Raw genomic sequence first — 12580 nt, forward strand, 5'->3', positions numbered from 1 at the left:
AACGCTAACCCTAGCTTCATGTCCACATCCCAGTTCAACCCTAACCCTAACCCTAGCTTCATGTCCACATCCCAGTTCAACCCTAACCCTAACCCTAGCTTTCTGTTAAGATCCCAGTTCAACCCTAACCATAACCCTAGCTTCATGTCCACATCACAGTTCAACCCTAACCCTAGTCCATGTCCTACTCCATGTCCACATCCCAGTTATATCCTAAAACTAGCTTCATGTCCACATCCCAGTTCAAGCCTAACCCTAGCTTCATGTCCACATCCTAGTTCATCCCTAAACGCTAACCCTAGCTTCATGTCGACATCCCAGTTGAACCCGAACCCTACCTTCATGTCCACATCCCAGTTCAACCCTAACCCTAACCCTAGCTTCCTGTCCACATCCCACTTCAATCCTAACCCTAACCCTAGCTTCATGTCCAAATCCCAGTTCAACTATAACCCTAACCCTAGCTTCATGTCCACATCCCAGTTCAACCCTAACCCTAGCTTCATGTCCACATTCCAGTTCAATCATAACCCTAACCCTAGCTTCATTTCCGAATCCCAGTTCAACCCTAACCCTAGCTTCATGTCCACATCCCAGTTCAAACCAAACCCTAGCTTCATGTACACATCCCAGTTCAAACCAAACCCTAGCTTCATGTCCACATCCCAGTTCAACCCTAACCCTAGCTTCATGTCCACATCCCAGTTCAACGCTAACCCTAGCTTCATATCCACATCCCAGTTCAACACTAACCCTAGCTTCATGTCCACATCCCAGTTCAACGCTAACCCTAGCTTCATATCCACATCCCAGTTCAACGCTAACCCTAGCTTCATGTCCACATCCCAGTTCAACGCTAACCCTAGCTTCATATCCACATCCCAGTTCAACGCTAACCCTAGCTTCATGTCCACATCCCAGTTCAACCCTAACCCTAACCCTAGCTTCATTTCAACATCCCAGTTCAACCCTAACCCTAACCCTAGCTTTATGTTAACATCCCAGTTCAACCCTAACCATAACCCTAGCTTCATGTCCTCATCCCAGTTCAACCCTAACCCTAGTCCATGTCCTACTCCATGTCCACATCCCAGTTATATCCTAAAACTAGCTTCACATCCACATCCCAGTTCAATCCTAACCCTAGCTTCATGTCCCCATCCCAGTTCAACGCTAACCCTAGCTTCATATCCACATCCCAGTTCAACGCTAACCCTAGCTTCATGTCCACATCCCAGTTCAATCCTAACCCTAACCCTAGCTTCATTTCAACATCCCAGTTCAACCCTAACCCTAACCCTAGCTTTATGTTAACATCCCAGTTCAACCCTAACCATAACCCTAGCTTCATGTCCACATCCCAGTTCAACCCTAACCCTAGTCCATGTCCTACTCCATGTCCACATCCCAGTTATATCCTAAAACTAGCTTCATGTCCACATCCCAGTTCAAGCGTAACCCTAGCTTCATGTCCACATCCTAGTTCATCCCTAAACCCTAACCCTAGCTTCATGTCCACATCCCAGTTCAACCCTAACCCTAGCTTCATGTCCACATCCCAGTTCAACCCTAACTCTAGCTTCATGTACACATCCCAATTCAACCCTAACCCTAACCTTAGCTTCATGTACACATCCCAGTTCAAACAAAACCCTAGCTTCATATCAACATCTCAGTTCAACCCTAACCCTAACCCTAGCTTCATGTACACATCCCAGTTCAACCCTAACCCTAACCCTAGCTTCATGTCCATATCCCAGTTCAACCCTAACCCTAACCCTAGCTTCATATCAACATCCCAGTTTGACCCTAACCCTAACCCTAACCCTAGCTTCATGTCCACATCCTAGTTCAAACCTAACCCTAGCTTCAATCGACATCCCAGTTCAACGCTAACCCTAGCTTCATGTCCACATCCTAGTTCAAACCTAACCCTAGCTTCAATCGACATCCCAGTTCAACGCTAACCCTAGCTTCATATCCACATTCCAGTTCGACCCTAATTCTTGCCTCAACCACAACCACAACTCCAACCCTGACCTCGGCTTATCTTACTTTTTATCCTACATTTGTCTTTGGACCGTAAGGTGCTGGAGCTCTGCTCCACCTGGCTCTCCCTTTGACACAAGGTGTTGGAATCCAGCTCAAATCAACATTTGTACAGATAGTACAACAAATTGGCACCCCCTACTGGATTTACCTGTGAGTAGAATATAGAAAAATTCCACAAGAGAATTTGAGTGGGAAAACCTATAGGTTCTACTCTTTTGATTGTCGACTTGCTGAGCTCAACTAAGGATTTCAGAGAAGTATGTATTGTATATCCTAAACAAATTAAGCCTTCAGGATTGAGGTACTGTAATTCCACTGAGATTGTATTTTACACTAGCATTCTGATGCTGTGATATTTCTCTGACTGCCAGTGATGGTTGCCATAGCCACAGAGAGATTGAGGCAGTATTCCAGAACTGTAGGACTGCACTGAGAAGTACTGACAACATCATCAAGCGGTTACACAGGGTCAGGTGCTCATAATACACAAGAAAGTGGAATGAACAGGCTTTTTTAACAGTAGACTATCCCTGCTGCAATCTTTCCGTTTCTACGGTTCTGCAGTTGGCAGCAGTCTTTTTTCTCATCCTTTTATCACAGAACCGTGTGGCTTCACAGAACATGTGTTTTGTAGATGCATGTGTCTGGGAGTCCCAACCAATGCACTATTCATGGCCATTCATCTCTTCTTAGGGCTAGAACATCACATGACAACAGCTCCTGGTCTCCTCTGTTCCCCCCCCTTCATTTTACCTATCAATTGTTGTATGTAAAATTCTACTGTTCTTCAGACTTTGGTTCATCCTTTCATTTTCTTCTTCTTCTCTTTGTTCTTCTCTGCATCCCCCCTGATTATGAGGTGGTGCTCACTGCAACCCTACTGTGTCTAATCACCAGTGTGAATGAGCGCTTTTGATCTTCACCAAGCTTGTAGGAATCATGATTGGCACATCAACTGTCTGAAGTCTAGCAATGGGATCGCTTTAAAATCTGTTAATCAAATATTAATCTTGGTTTTCTGTTCACGTGTGTTTTTAGCATTGGCCCAGTTACAGATCTCTGAGCTTCTGGTTTTGATGTAGTTTTGATACTATTAAACCCCTCAACTCACCTCACCCCCCCCCCCCCCCCCCCCCCCCCCCCCACACACACACACACACACACACTCTCTCTCTCGTCTCTGTTTCTGTAGCCTGGGGTAATATGCTAATGAGGAAGGCTGCTGTGAAAAAGAGGGTTTGTGGTTTGTTGACTGTGTGAAGTGAAGTGGTGTCAGCGGAGCACACCAACTTACACCATGTTATGGTTATGTTTCGGTGACCAATGGTGATAAAGTTATTTCAGAGGCGCACCACACACACACACACTCACACACCCTCCTCCTAATTGATATGCCAAATCGATCAGGTTCATTAGTGCCTTGCTGATTGCCAGGTTCAGATTACCGTGGAGCTGATGCGTTTAATTTTCTCCCTGGGTTGGTTATGATGAAGGGTTTCCTGTGGTGACACTTGACAGGAAGGATCAGTATAAATCACAACACTCTGGGTAGTTCAGGTCTCTGGGGGGCCCTGGTTTACATTCATTATTTATCACAATTCACGGAGACTTATATATCATGTATTAGCTATTATACAGGTATAGGATCTTAATTTGACCACCCTGTTGCAGGAGAACGTTCCTGCAATGCAGGAAAAGTAAAACTTGGAGCGTCACATCCTGATCTGTTTCACCTGTCCTCGTTATTGTCTCCACCCCCTCCAGGTGTTGCTTGTTTTCCCCAGTGTATTTATCCCTGTGTTTACTGTCTCTATGTGCCAGTTTGCCTTGTATGTCCAAGCCTACCAGCAGTTTTTCACATTTTCCTGCTTTGCCTTGTCTCCTTTTTCTAGTCCTCCTGCTTTTGGCCCTTGCCTGTTCTGGACTCTGTACCCGCCTGCCTGACCATTCTACCTGCCCTGACCTCCAGCCTGCCTGCCACTCTGTACCTCCTGGATTCTGAACTGGTTATGACCTTTTGCCTGTCCACGACCATTCTCTTGCCTATCCCCTTTTAATTTATTAAACATTTTAAACTCCAATCATCTGCCTCTTGTGTCTGCATTTGGGTCTCGCCTAGTGTCATGATATGTAGTGTATCAGAGGTTTAAAAAGGCTTCTGACATTAGAATTTATTTGATTTTCCTTTATGAAAAATGTATCAACCCCTGCTAAAATGTCCATTATTATCCACATAATACTTAACATTTTATGTTGCTGCAGGATTCTTTTCCTGTTTTAGGAAACTGGCTCAAATGAAAATCCTACATCTGTAGAACTTTAGCATCCCATTGGTGCTTTGTTGTCCTGTCTGAATTTCCATTCCTTTTCCTTTTTTATTTTTCCTGTTTTTTTGTGGATTATTCTGATTGGCAGGTACTGCTGTACTTCCAACTGTGTCGAGGACTAAATACAGAACATTATCCTGTGTTATAGCTCATTGTTGACCTTTGTTGGTATTTCCAGATACAGCTTAATTTCAATGGACTACGCTGCTGCTGAGTCAACAAGATCTACCAATTCACTTTAATCTCCTTGGTCACAGTTTATAATTGTGTATTTTAGCCATCCTTAGACGCTAACTGCTCTGCTGATTAAACTAGCTGTGTTGTGATGTTAACTCCATGTTAATTCTACTAATAAATTAGCCTTGGTCACATCAGACTTTCACAGAGGTGTGTGTGGGAAGGAGGGTTTAGTAGGGATGAACAGGATGAACGGGAGGCATTGAATGTGTCTCTGTGAATGTGGGAATTTTATTTTTATTTATCCATTATTTTACCAGGTAAGTTGACTCAGAACACATTCTCATTTACAGCAACGACCTGGGGAATAGCTACAGGGGAGAGGAGAGGGATGAATGAGCCAATTGTAAACTGGGGATTATTAGGTGACCGTGATGGTTTGAGGGCCAGATTGGAAATTTAGCCAAGACACCGGGGTTAACACCCCTACTCTTACGATAAGTGCCATGGGATCTTTAATGACCTTAGAGAGTCAGGACACCTGTTTAACCTCCCATCCGAAAGATGGCACCCTACACAGGGCAGTGTCTCCAATCACAGCCCTGTGGCATTGGAATAGTTTTTTAGACTAGAGGAAAGAGTGCCTCCTACTGGCCCTTCAACACCAGTTCCAGCAGCATCTGGTCTCCCAGCCAGGGACTGACCAGGACCAACCCTGCTTAGCTTCAGAAGCAAGCCAGCAGTGTTAAGCAGGGTGGTATGCTGCTGGCATGAGTGGATGTGGAGGAATGCAATGCTGAGCATGACAGGATTTGTGTCTATTTGAGCAAATGATTACTCTACTGTACTGTACAATGTCCATAACATACGTACAGTATTTCTGTGTGGGATCCCGGATGCATGAACATGCTCGTATGTGTAGGTCTATTGGCATGTTTCTTACGAGCTGTGCCCCTTGTTCTCGTGTATTATCATCTTTATATGTAGAGGCTGGCATTCTTAGCCCCCGATATGCAACCTTTCAAGGAAGTTAGGAACCAATATACACAGGCAGTTTGAAAAAGCTAGCCTTTGCTTTCCTAACAGAAATTTGCATCCTGTAGCACAAACTCCGAAAGATTCTGGGACACTGTAAAGTCCATGGAGAATAAGAGCACCTCCTCCCAGCTGCCCACTGCTCTGAGTCTAGGAAACACTATCACCACCGATAAATCCACGATAATTGAGAATTTCAATAAGCATTTTTCTACGGCTGGCCATGCTTTCCACCTGGCTACCCCTACCCCGATCAACAGCCCTGCACCCCCGACAGCAACTTGCCCAAGCCTCCCCATTTGTCTTTCACCCAAATCCAGACAGCTGATGTTCTGAAAGAGTTGAAAAATCTGGACCCATACAAATCAGCTGGGCTAGACAATCTGGACCCTCTCTTTCAAAAATTATCCACCGCAACTGTTGAAACCCCTAGTAATAGCCTGTTCAACCTCTCTTTCATATCATCTGAGTTCCCCAAAGCTGCCGCGGTCATGATGACACTCTAGACCCAAACTTTTACGGACCTATATCCATCCTACCCTGCCTTTCTAAGGTCTTCGAAAGCCAAGCCAAACAGATCACCGACCATATGCAATCTGGTTTCCGAGCTGGTCATGAGTGCACCTCAGCCATGCTCAAGGTCCTAAACGATATCATAAACGCCATCGATAAAAGACAATACTGTGTAGCTGTATTCATCGAACTGGCCAAGGCTTTCGACTCTGTCAATCACCACATTCTTATCGGCAGACTCAACAGCCTTGGTTTCTCAAATGACTGCCTCGCCTGGTTCACCAACTACTTCTCAGATAGAGTTCAGTGTGTCAAATCGGAGGGCCTGTTGTCCAGACCTCTGGCAGTCTCTATGGGGATGCCACAGGGTTCAATTCTCGGGCCGACTCTTTTCTCTGTATACATCAATGATGTCGCTCTTGCTGCTGATGATTCTCTGATCCACCTCTATGCAGACCCCACCATTCTGTATACTTCTGGCCCTTCGTTGGACACTGTGTTAACTAACCTCGAGCTTCAATGCCATACAACTCTCCTTCCATGGCCTCTAACTGCTCTTAAATGCAAGTAAAACTAAATGCATGCTCTTCAACCGATCGCTGCCCGCACCTGCCCGCCCGTCCAGCATCACTACTCTGGACGGTTCTGACTTAGAATATGTGGACAACTACAAATACCTAGGTGTCTGGTTAGACTGTAAACTCTCCTTCCAGACTCACATTAAGCATCTCCAATCCAAAATTAAATCTAGAATCGGCTTCCTATTTCACAATAAGTCCTCCATCACTCATGCTGCCAAACATACCCCCGTAAAACTGACTATCCTACCGATCCGTGACTTCGGCGATGTCATTTACAAAATAGCCTCCAACACTCTACTCAGCAAATTGGATGCAGTCTATCACAGTGCCATCCGTTTTGTCACCAAAGCCCCATATACTACCCACTACTGCGACCTGTATGCTCTCGTTGGCTGGCCCTCGCTTCATATTCGTCATCAGACCCACTGGCTCCAGGTCATCTATAAGTCTTTGCTAGGTAAAGCCACGTCTTATCTCAGCTCACTGGTCACCATAGCAGCACCCACCAATATCACACGCTCCAGCAGGTATATCTCACTGGTCACCCCCAAAGCCAATTCTTACTTTGGCTGCCTTTCCTTCCAGTTCTCTGCTGCCAATGACTGGAACGAATTGCAAAAACCACTGAAGCTGGAGACTCATATCTCCCTCACTAACTTTAAGCATCAGCTGTCAGAGCAGCTCACAGATCATTGCACCTGTACATAGCCCATCTGTAAATAGCTCATCCAACAACCTCCTCCCCATATTGTTATTTATTTGTTTGCTCCTTTGCACCCCAGTATCTCTACTTGCACATTTTTCTTCTGCACATCTGTCACTCCAGTGTTTATTTGCTAAATTGAAATTACTTCGCCACTACGGCCTACTTATTATCAAACCTCCCTAATCTTACCTCATTTGCACACACTGTATATAGATTATTTTCTATTGTGTTATTGACTGTACGTTTGTTTATTCCATGTGTAACTCTATGCTGTTTGTGTTGCACTGCTTTGCTTTATCTTGGCCAGGTCGCAGTTGTAAATGAGAACTTGTTCTCAACTGGCCTACATGGTTAAATAAATTCTTAAAGGCCCAGTGCAGTCAAACATGTGATTTTTCCTCTGTTTTATATATATTTCCACACTATGAGGTTGGAATATTACTGTGAAATTGTGAAAATGATGATGATAGTGCAAGGGCTGTATGAAAAGACTGCCGGATATATTCAGCCTGTTTTGGTTGAATGGAGTTTTGGCCTACTTGGTGACATCACTAGGCGATAAATTAGTTAATAGACCAATAAGAAAGAGAGCTCCAAACCTCTCTGCCCAAAACTGTCATGTATTGTCATGTTGTGTCCTGTTCCTGTTCTTTCTCTTCACCCTGTCTCCCTCTGCTGGTCGTATTAGGTTACCTTTTCTTCCCCTCTTTCCCCCAGCTGTTCCTTGTCTTCTCTAACTACCTCGTTCACCCCTTTTCCCACCTGTTCCCTTTTTCCCTCTGATTAGGTCTCTATATCTCTCTCTGTTCCTGCTCCTGTCTTTGTCGGATTCTCGTTTGTGTTACTCATGCCTGAACCAGACTATCGTCGTGTTTGCTGCAACCTTGTCCTGTCCTGTCGGAATCTGCCTGTCCATCTGAGCCTACGTGTGTTTCGTCATTAAAGAAACTCTGTTTTGTTAATTCGCTTTTGGGTCCTCATTCACGCACCTGACAGAAGAATCCGACCAAGAATGGACCCAGCGACTTCGGATCCTCTCCACTCAGCCGTCGAGATCCAGGGAGCGATGCTAGGCAGACACGAGCAGGAATTGTCTGCTGCTCGACATGCCGTTGAGACCCTGGCCACCCAAGTCTCCAACCTCACAGAACAGGTTCACCATCTCCGCCTCGATCCACCGGCCACTTCCAGGGCTTTCGAATCTCCGGAGCCCAGAATCAATAACCCGCCGTGTTACTCTGGGGAGCCCACTGAATGCCGCTCGTTCCTCACCCAGTGTGATATTGTGTTTTCTCTTCAGCCCAACACTTACTCCAGGAGCACTGCTCGTGTCGCCTACGTCATATCTCTCCTTACTGGACGGGCTCGTGAGTGGGGCACGGCAATCTGGGAGGCAAGGGCTGAGTGTACTAACCAGTATCAGGACTTTAAGGAGGAGATGATACGGGTTTTTGATCGATCTGTTTTTGGGGAGGAGGCTTCCAGGGTCCTGTCTTCCCTATGTCAAGGTAATCGATCCATAACAGACTACTCTATTGAGTTTCGCACTCTTGCTGCCTCCAGTGGCTGGAACGAGCCGGCTTTGCTCGCTCGTTTTCTGGAGGGTCTCCGCGCAGAGGTAAAGGATGAGATTCTCTCCCGGGAGGTTCCTTCCAGCGTGGATTCCTTGATTGAACTCGCTATTCGCATTGAGCGACGGGTTGATCTTCGTCACCGAGCTCGTGGAAAGGAGCTCGCGTTCTCCGTTGCCCCCCTCTCCGCATCACTACCATCTTCCTCTGCCGGCTCGGGTGCTGAGCCTATGCAGCTGGGAGGTATCCGCATCTCGACTAAGGAGAGGGAACGGAGAATCACCAACCGCCTCTGTCTCTATTGCGGTTCTGCTGGTCATTTTGTCACTTCATGTCCAGTAAAAGCCAGAGCTCATCAGTAAGCGGAGGGCTACTGGTGAGCGCTACTACTCCTGTCTCTCCTTCAAGATCCTGCACTACCTTGTCGGTCCATCTACGCTGGACCGGTTCGTCAGCTTCCTGCAGTGCCTTAATAGACTCTGGGGCGGAGGGCTGTTTTATGGACGAGACCTGGGCTCGGGAACATGACATTCCTCTCAGACAGTTAAGGGAGTCCACGGCCTTGTTCGCCCTGGATGGTAGTCCTCTCCCCAGGATTCAGCGTGAGACGCTACCTTTAACCCTCACTGTTTCTGGTAATCATAGCGAAACCATTTCTTTTTTAATTTTTCGTTCACCTTTTACACCTGTTGTTTTGGGCCATCCCTGGCTAGTTTGTCATAATCCTTCCATTAATTGGTCTAGTAATTCTATCCTCTCCTGGAACGTCTCTTGTCATGTGAAATGTTTAATGTCTGCTATCCCTCCTGTTTCCTCTGTCTCTTCTTCACAGGAGGAGCCTGGTGATTTGACAGGGGTGCCGGAGGAATATCACGATCTGCGCACGGTGTTCAGTCGGTCCAGGGCCACCTCTCTTCCTCCACACCGGTTGTATGATTGTAGTATTGATCTCCTTCCGGGAACCACTCCCCCCCGGGGTAGACTATACTCTCTGTCGACTCCCGAACGTAAGGCTCTCGAGGATTATTTGTCTGTAGCTCTTGCCGCCGGTACCATAGTCCCCTCCTCCTCTCCCGCCGGAGCGGGGGTTTTTTTTGTTAAGAAGAAGGACGGGTCCCTGCGCCCCTGCATAGATTATCGAGGGCTGAATGACATAACAGTGAAGAATCGTTATCCGCTTCCTCTTATGTCTTCAGCCTTCGAGATCCTGCAGGGAGCCAGGTTTTTCACTAAGTTGGACCTTCGTAACGCTTACCATCTCGTGCGCATCAGGGAGGGGGACGAGTGGAAGACGGCGTTTAACACTCCGTTAGGGCACTTTGAATACCGGGTTCTTCCTTTCGGCCTCGCTAACGCTCCAGCTGTCTTTCAGGCATTAGTCAATGATGTCCTGAGAGACATGCTGAACATCTTTGTTTTCGTTTACCTTGACGATATCCTGATTTTTTCACCGTCACTCCAGATTCATGTTCAGCACGTTCGACGTGTCCTCCAGCGCCTTTTAGAGAATTGTCTTTTTGTGAAGGCTGAGAAGTGCACTTTTCATGCCTCCTCCGTCACATTTCTCGGTTCTGTTATTTCCGCTGAAGGCATTAAGATGGATCCCGCTAAGGTCCAAGCTGTCATTGATTGGCCCGTCCCTAAGTCACGCGTCGAGCTGCAGCGCTTTCTCGGCTTCGCGAACTTCTATCGTCGTTTCATCCGTAATTTCGGTCAGGTGGCAGCTCCTCTCACAGCCCTTACTTCTGTCAAGATGTGCTTTAAGTGGTCCGTTTCCGCCCAGGGAGCTTTTGATCTCCTCAAGAATCGTTTTACATCCGCACCTATCCTTGTTACACCTGACGTCTCTAGACAGTTCGTTGTCGAGGTTGACGCGTCAGAGGTGGGCGTGGGAGCCATTCTTTCTCAGCGCTCCCTCTCTGACGACAAGGTCCACCCTTGCGCGTATTTTTCTCATCGCCTGTCGCCGTCGGAACGTAACTATGATGTGGGAAACCGCGAACTGCTCGCCATCCGCTTAGCCCTAGGCGAATGGCGACAGTGGTTGGAGGGGGCGACCGTTCCTTTTGTCGTTTGGACCGACCATAGGAACCTTGAGTACATCCGTTCTGCCAAACGACTTAATGCGCGTCAGGCGCGCTGGGCGCTGTTTTTCGCTCGTTTCGAGTTCGTGATTTCTTATCGTCCGGGCTCTAAGAACACCAAGCCTGATGCTTTATCTCGTCTCTTCAGTTCTTCAGTAGCCTCCACTGACCCCGAGGGGATTCTCCCTGAGGGGCGTGTTGTCGGGTTGACTGTCTGGGGAATTGAGAGGCAGGTAAAGCAAGCACTCACTCACACTCCGTCGCCGCGCGCTTGTCCTAGGAACCTTCTTTTCGTTCCCGTTCCTACTCGTCTGGCCGTTCTTCAGTGGGCTCACTCTGCCAAGTTAGCCGGCCACCCTGGCGTTCGGGGTACGCTTGCTTCCATTCGCCAGCGTTTTTGGTGGCCCACCCGGGAGCATGACACGCGTCGTTTCGTGGCTGCTTGTTCGGTCTGCGCGCAGACTAAGTCCGATAACTCCCCTCCTGCCGGCCGTCTCAGGCCGCTTCCCATTCCCTCTCGACCGTGGTCTCACATCGCCTTAGATTTTGTCACCGGACTGCCTTCGTCAGCGGGGAAGACTGTTATTCTTACGGTTGCCGACAGGTTCTCTAAGGCGGCTCATTTTATTCCCCTTGCTAAGCTTCCTTCTGCTAAAGAGACGGCACAAATCATCATCGAGAATGTTTTCAGAATTCATGGCCTTCCGTCAGACGTCGTTTCGGACAGAGGTCCGCAATTCACGTCTCAATTTTGGAGGGAGTTTTGCCGTTTGATTGGGGCTTCCGTCAGTCTCTCTTCCGGCTTTCACCCCCAGTCTAACGGTCAAGCAGAACGGGCCAATCAGACTATTGGTCGCATCTTACGCAGTCTTTCTTTTCGCAACCCTGCGTCTTGGTCAGAACAGCTCCCCTGGGCAGAATACGCCCACAACTCGCTTCCTTCGTCTGCGACCGGGCTATCTCCTTTTCAGAGTAGCCTCGGGTACCAGCCTCCGCTGTTCTCATCTCAGTTCGCCGAGTCCAGCGTCCCCTCCGCTCAGGCTTTTGTCCAACGTTGCGAGCGCACCTGGAAGAGGGTCAGGTCTGCACTTTGCCGTTATAGGGCGCAGACTGTGAGGGCTGCTAATAAGCGTAGAACTAAGAGTCCTAGATATTGTCGCGGTCAGAGAGTTTGGCTCTCCACTCAGAACCTTCCCCTTAAGACCGCTTCTCGCAAGTTGACCCCGCGGTTCATTGGTCCGTTCCGTATTGCTCAGATCATTAATCCTGTCGCAGTTCGACTTCTTCTTCCGCGATATCTTCGTCGCGTCCACCCGGTCTTCCATGTCTCCTGTGTCAAGCCCGTTCTTCGCGCCCCCGCTCGTCTTCCCCCCCCCCCCCATCCTTGTCGTGGGCGCACCCATCTACAGGGTCCGTAGGATTTTGGACATGCGTCCTCGGGGCCGTGGTCATCAGTACCTAGTAGATTGGGAGGGGTACGGTCCTGAGGAGAGGAGTTGGGTTCCCTCTCGGGACGTGCTGGACCGTGCGCTGA

This window comes from Oncorhynchus mykiss, chromosome 12 (genome assembly GCF_057628025.1).
Source record: "Oncorhynchus mykiss isolate SJ-2025 chromosome 12, ASM5762802v1, whole genome shotgun sequence".
Classification (NCBI taxonomy): domain Eukaryota; kingdom Metazoa; phylum Chordata; class Actinopteri; order Salmoniformes; family Salmonidae; genus Oncorhynchus; species Oncorhynchus mykiss.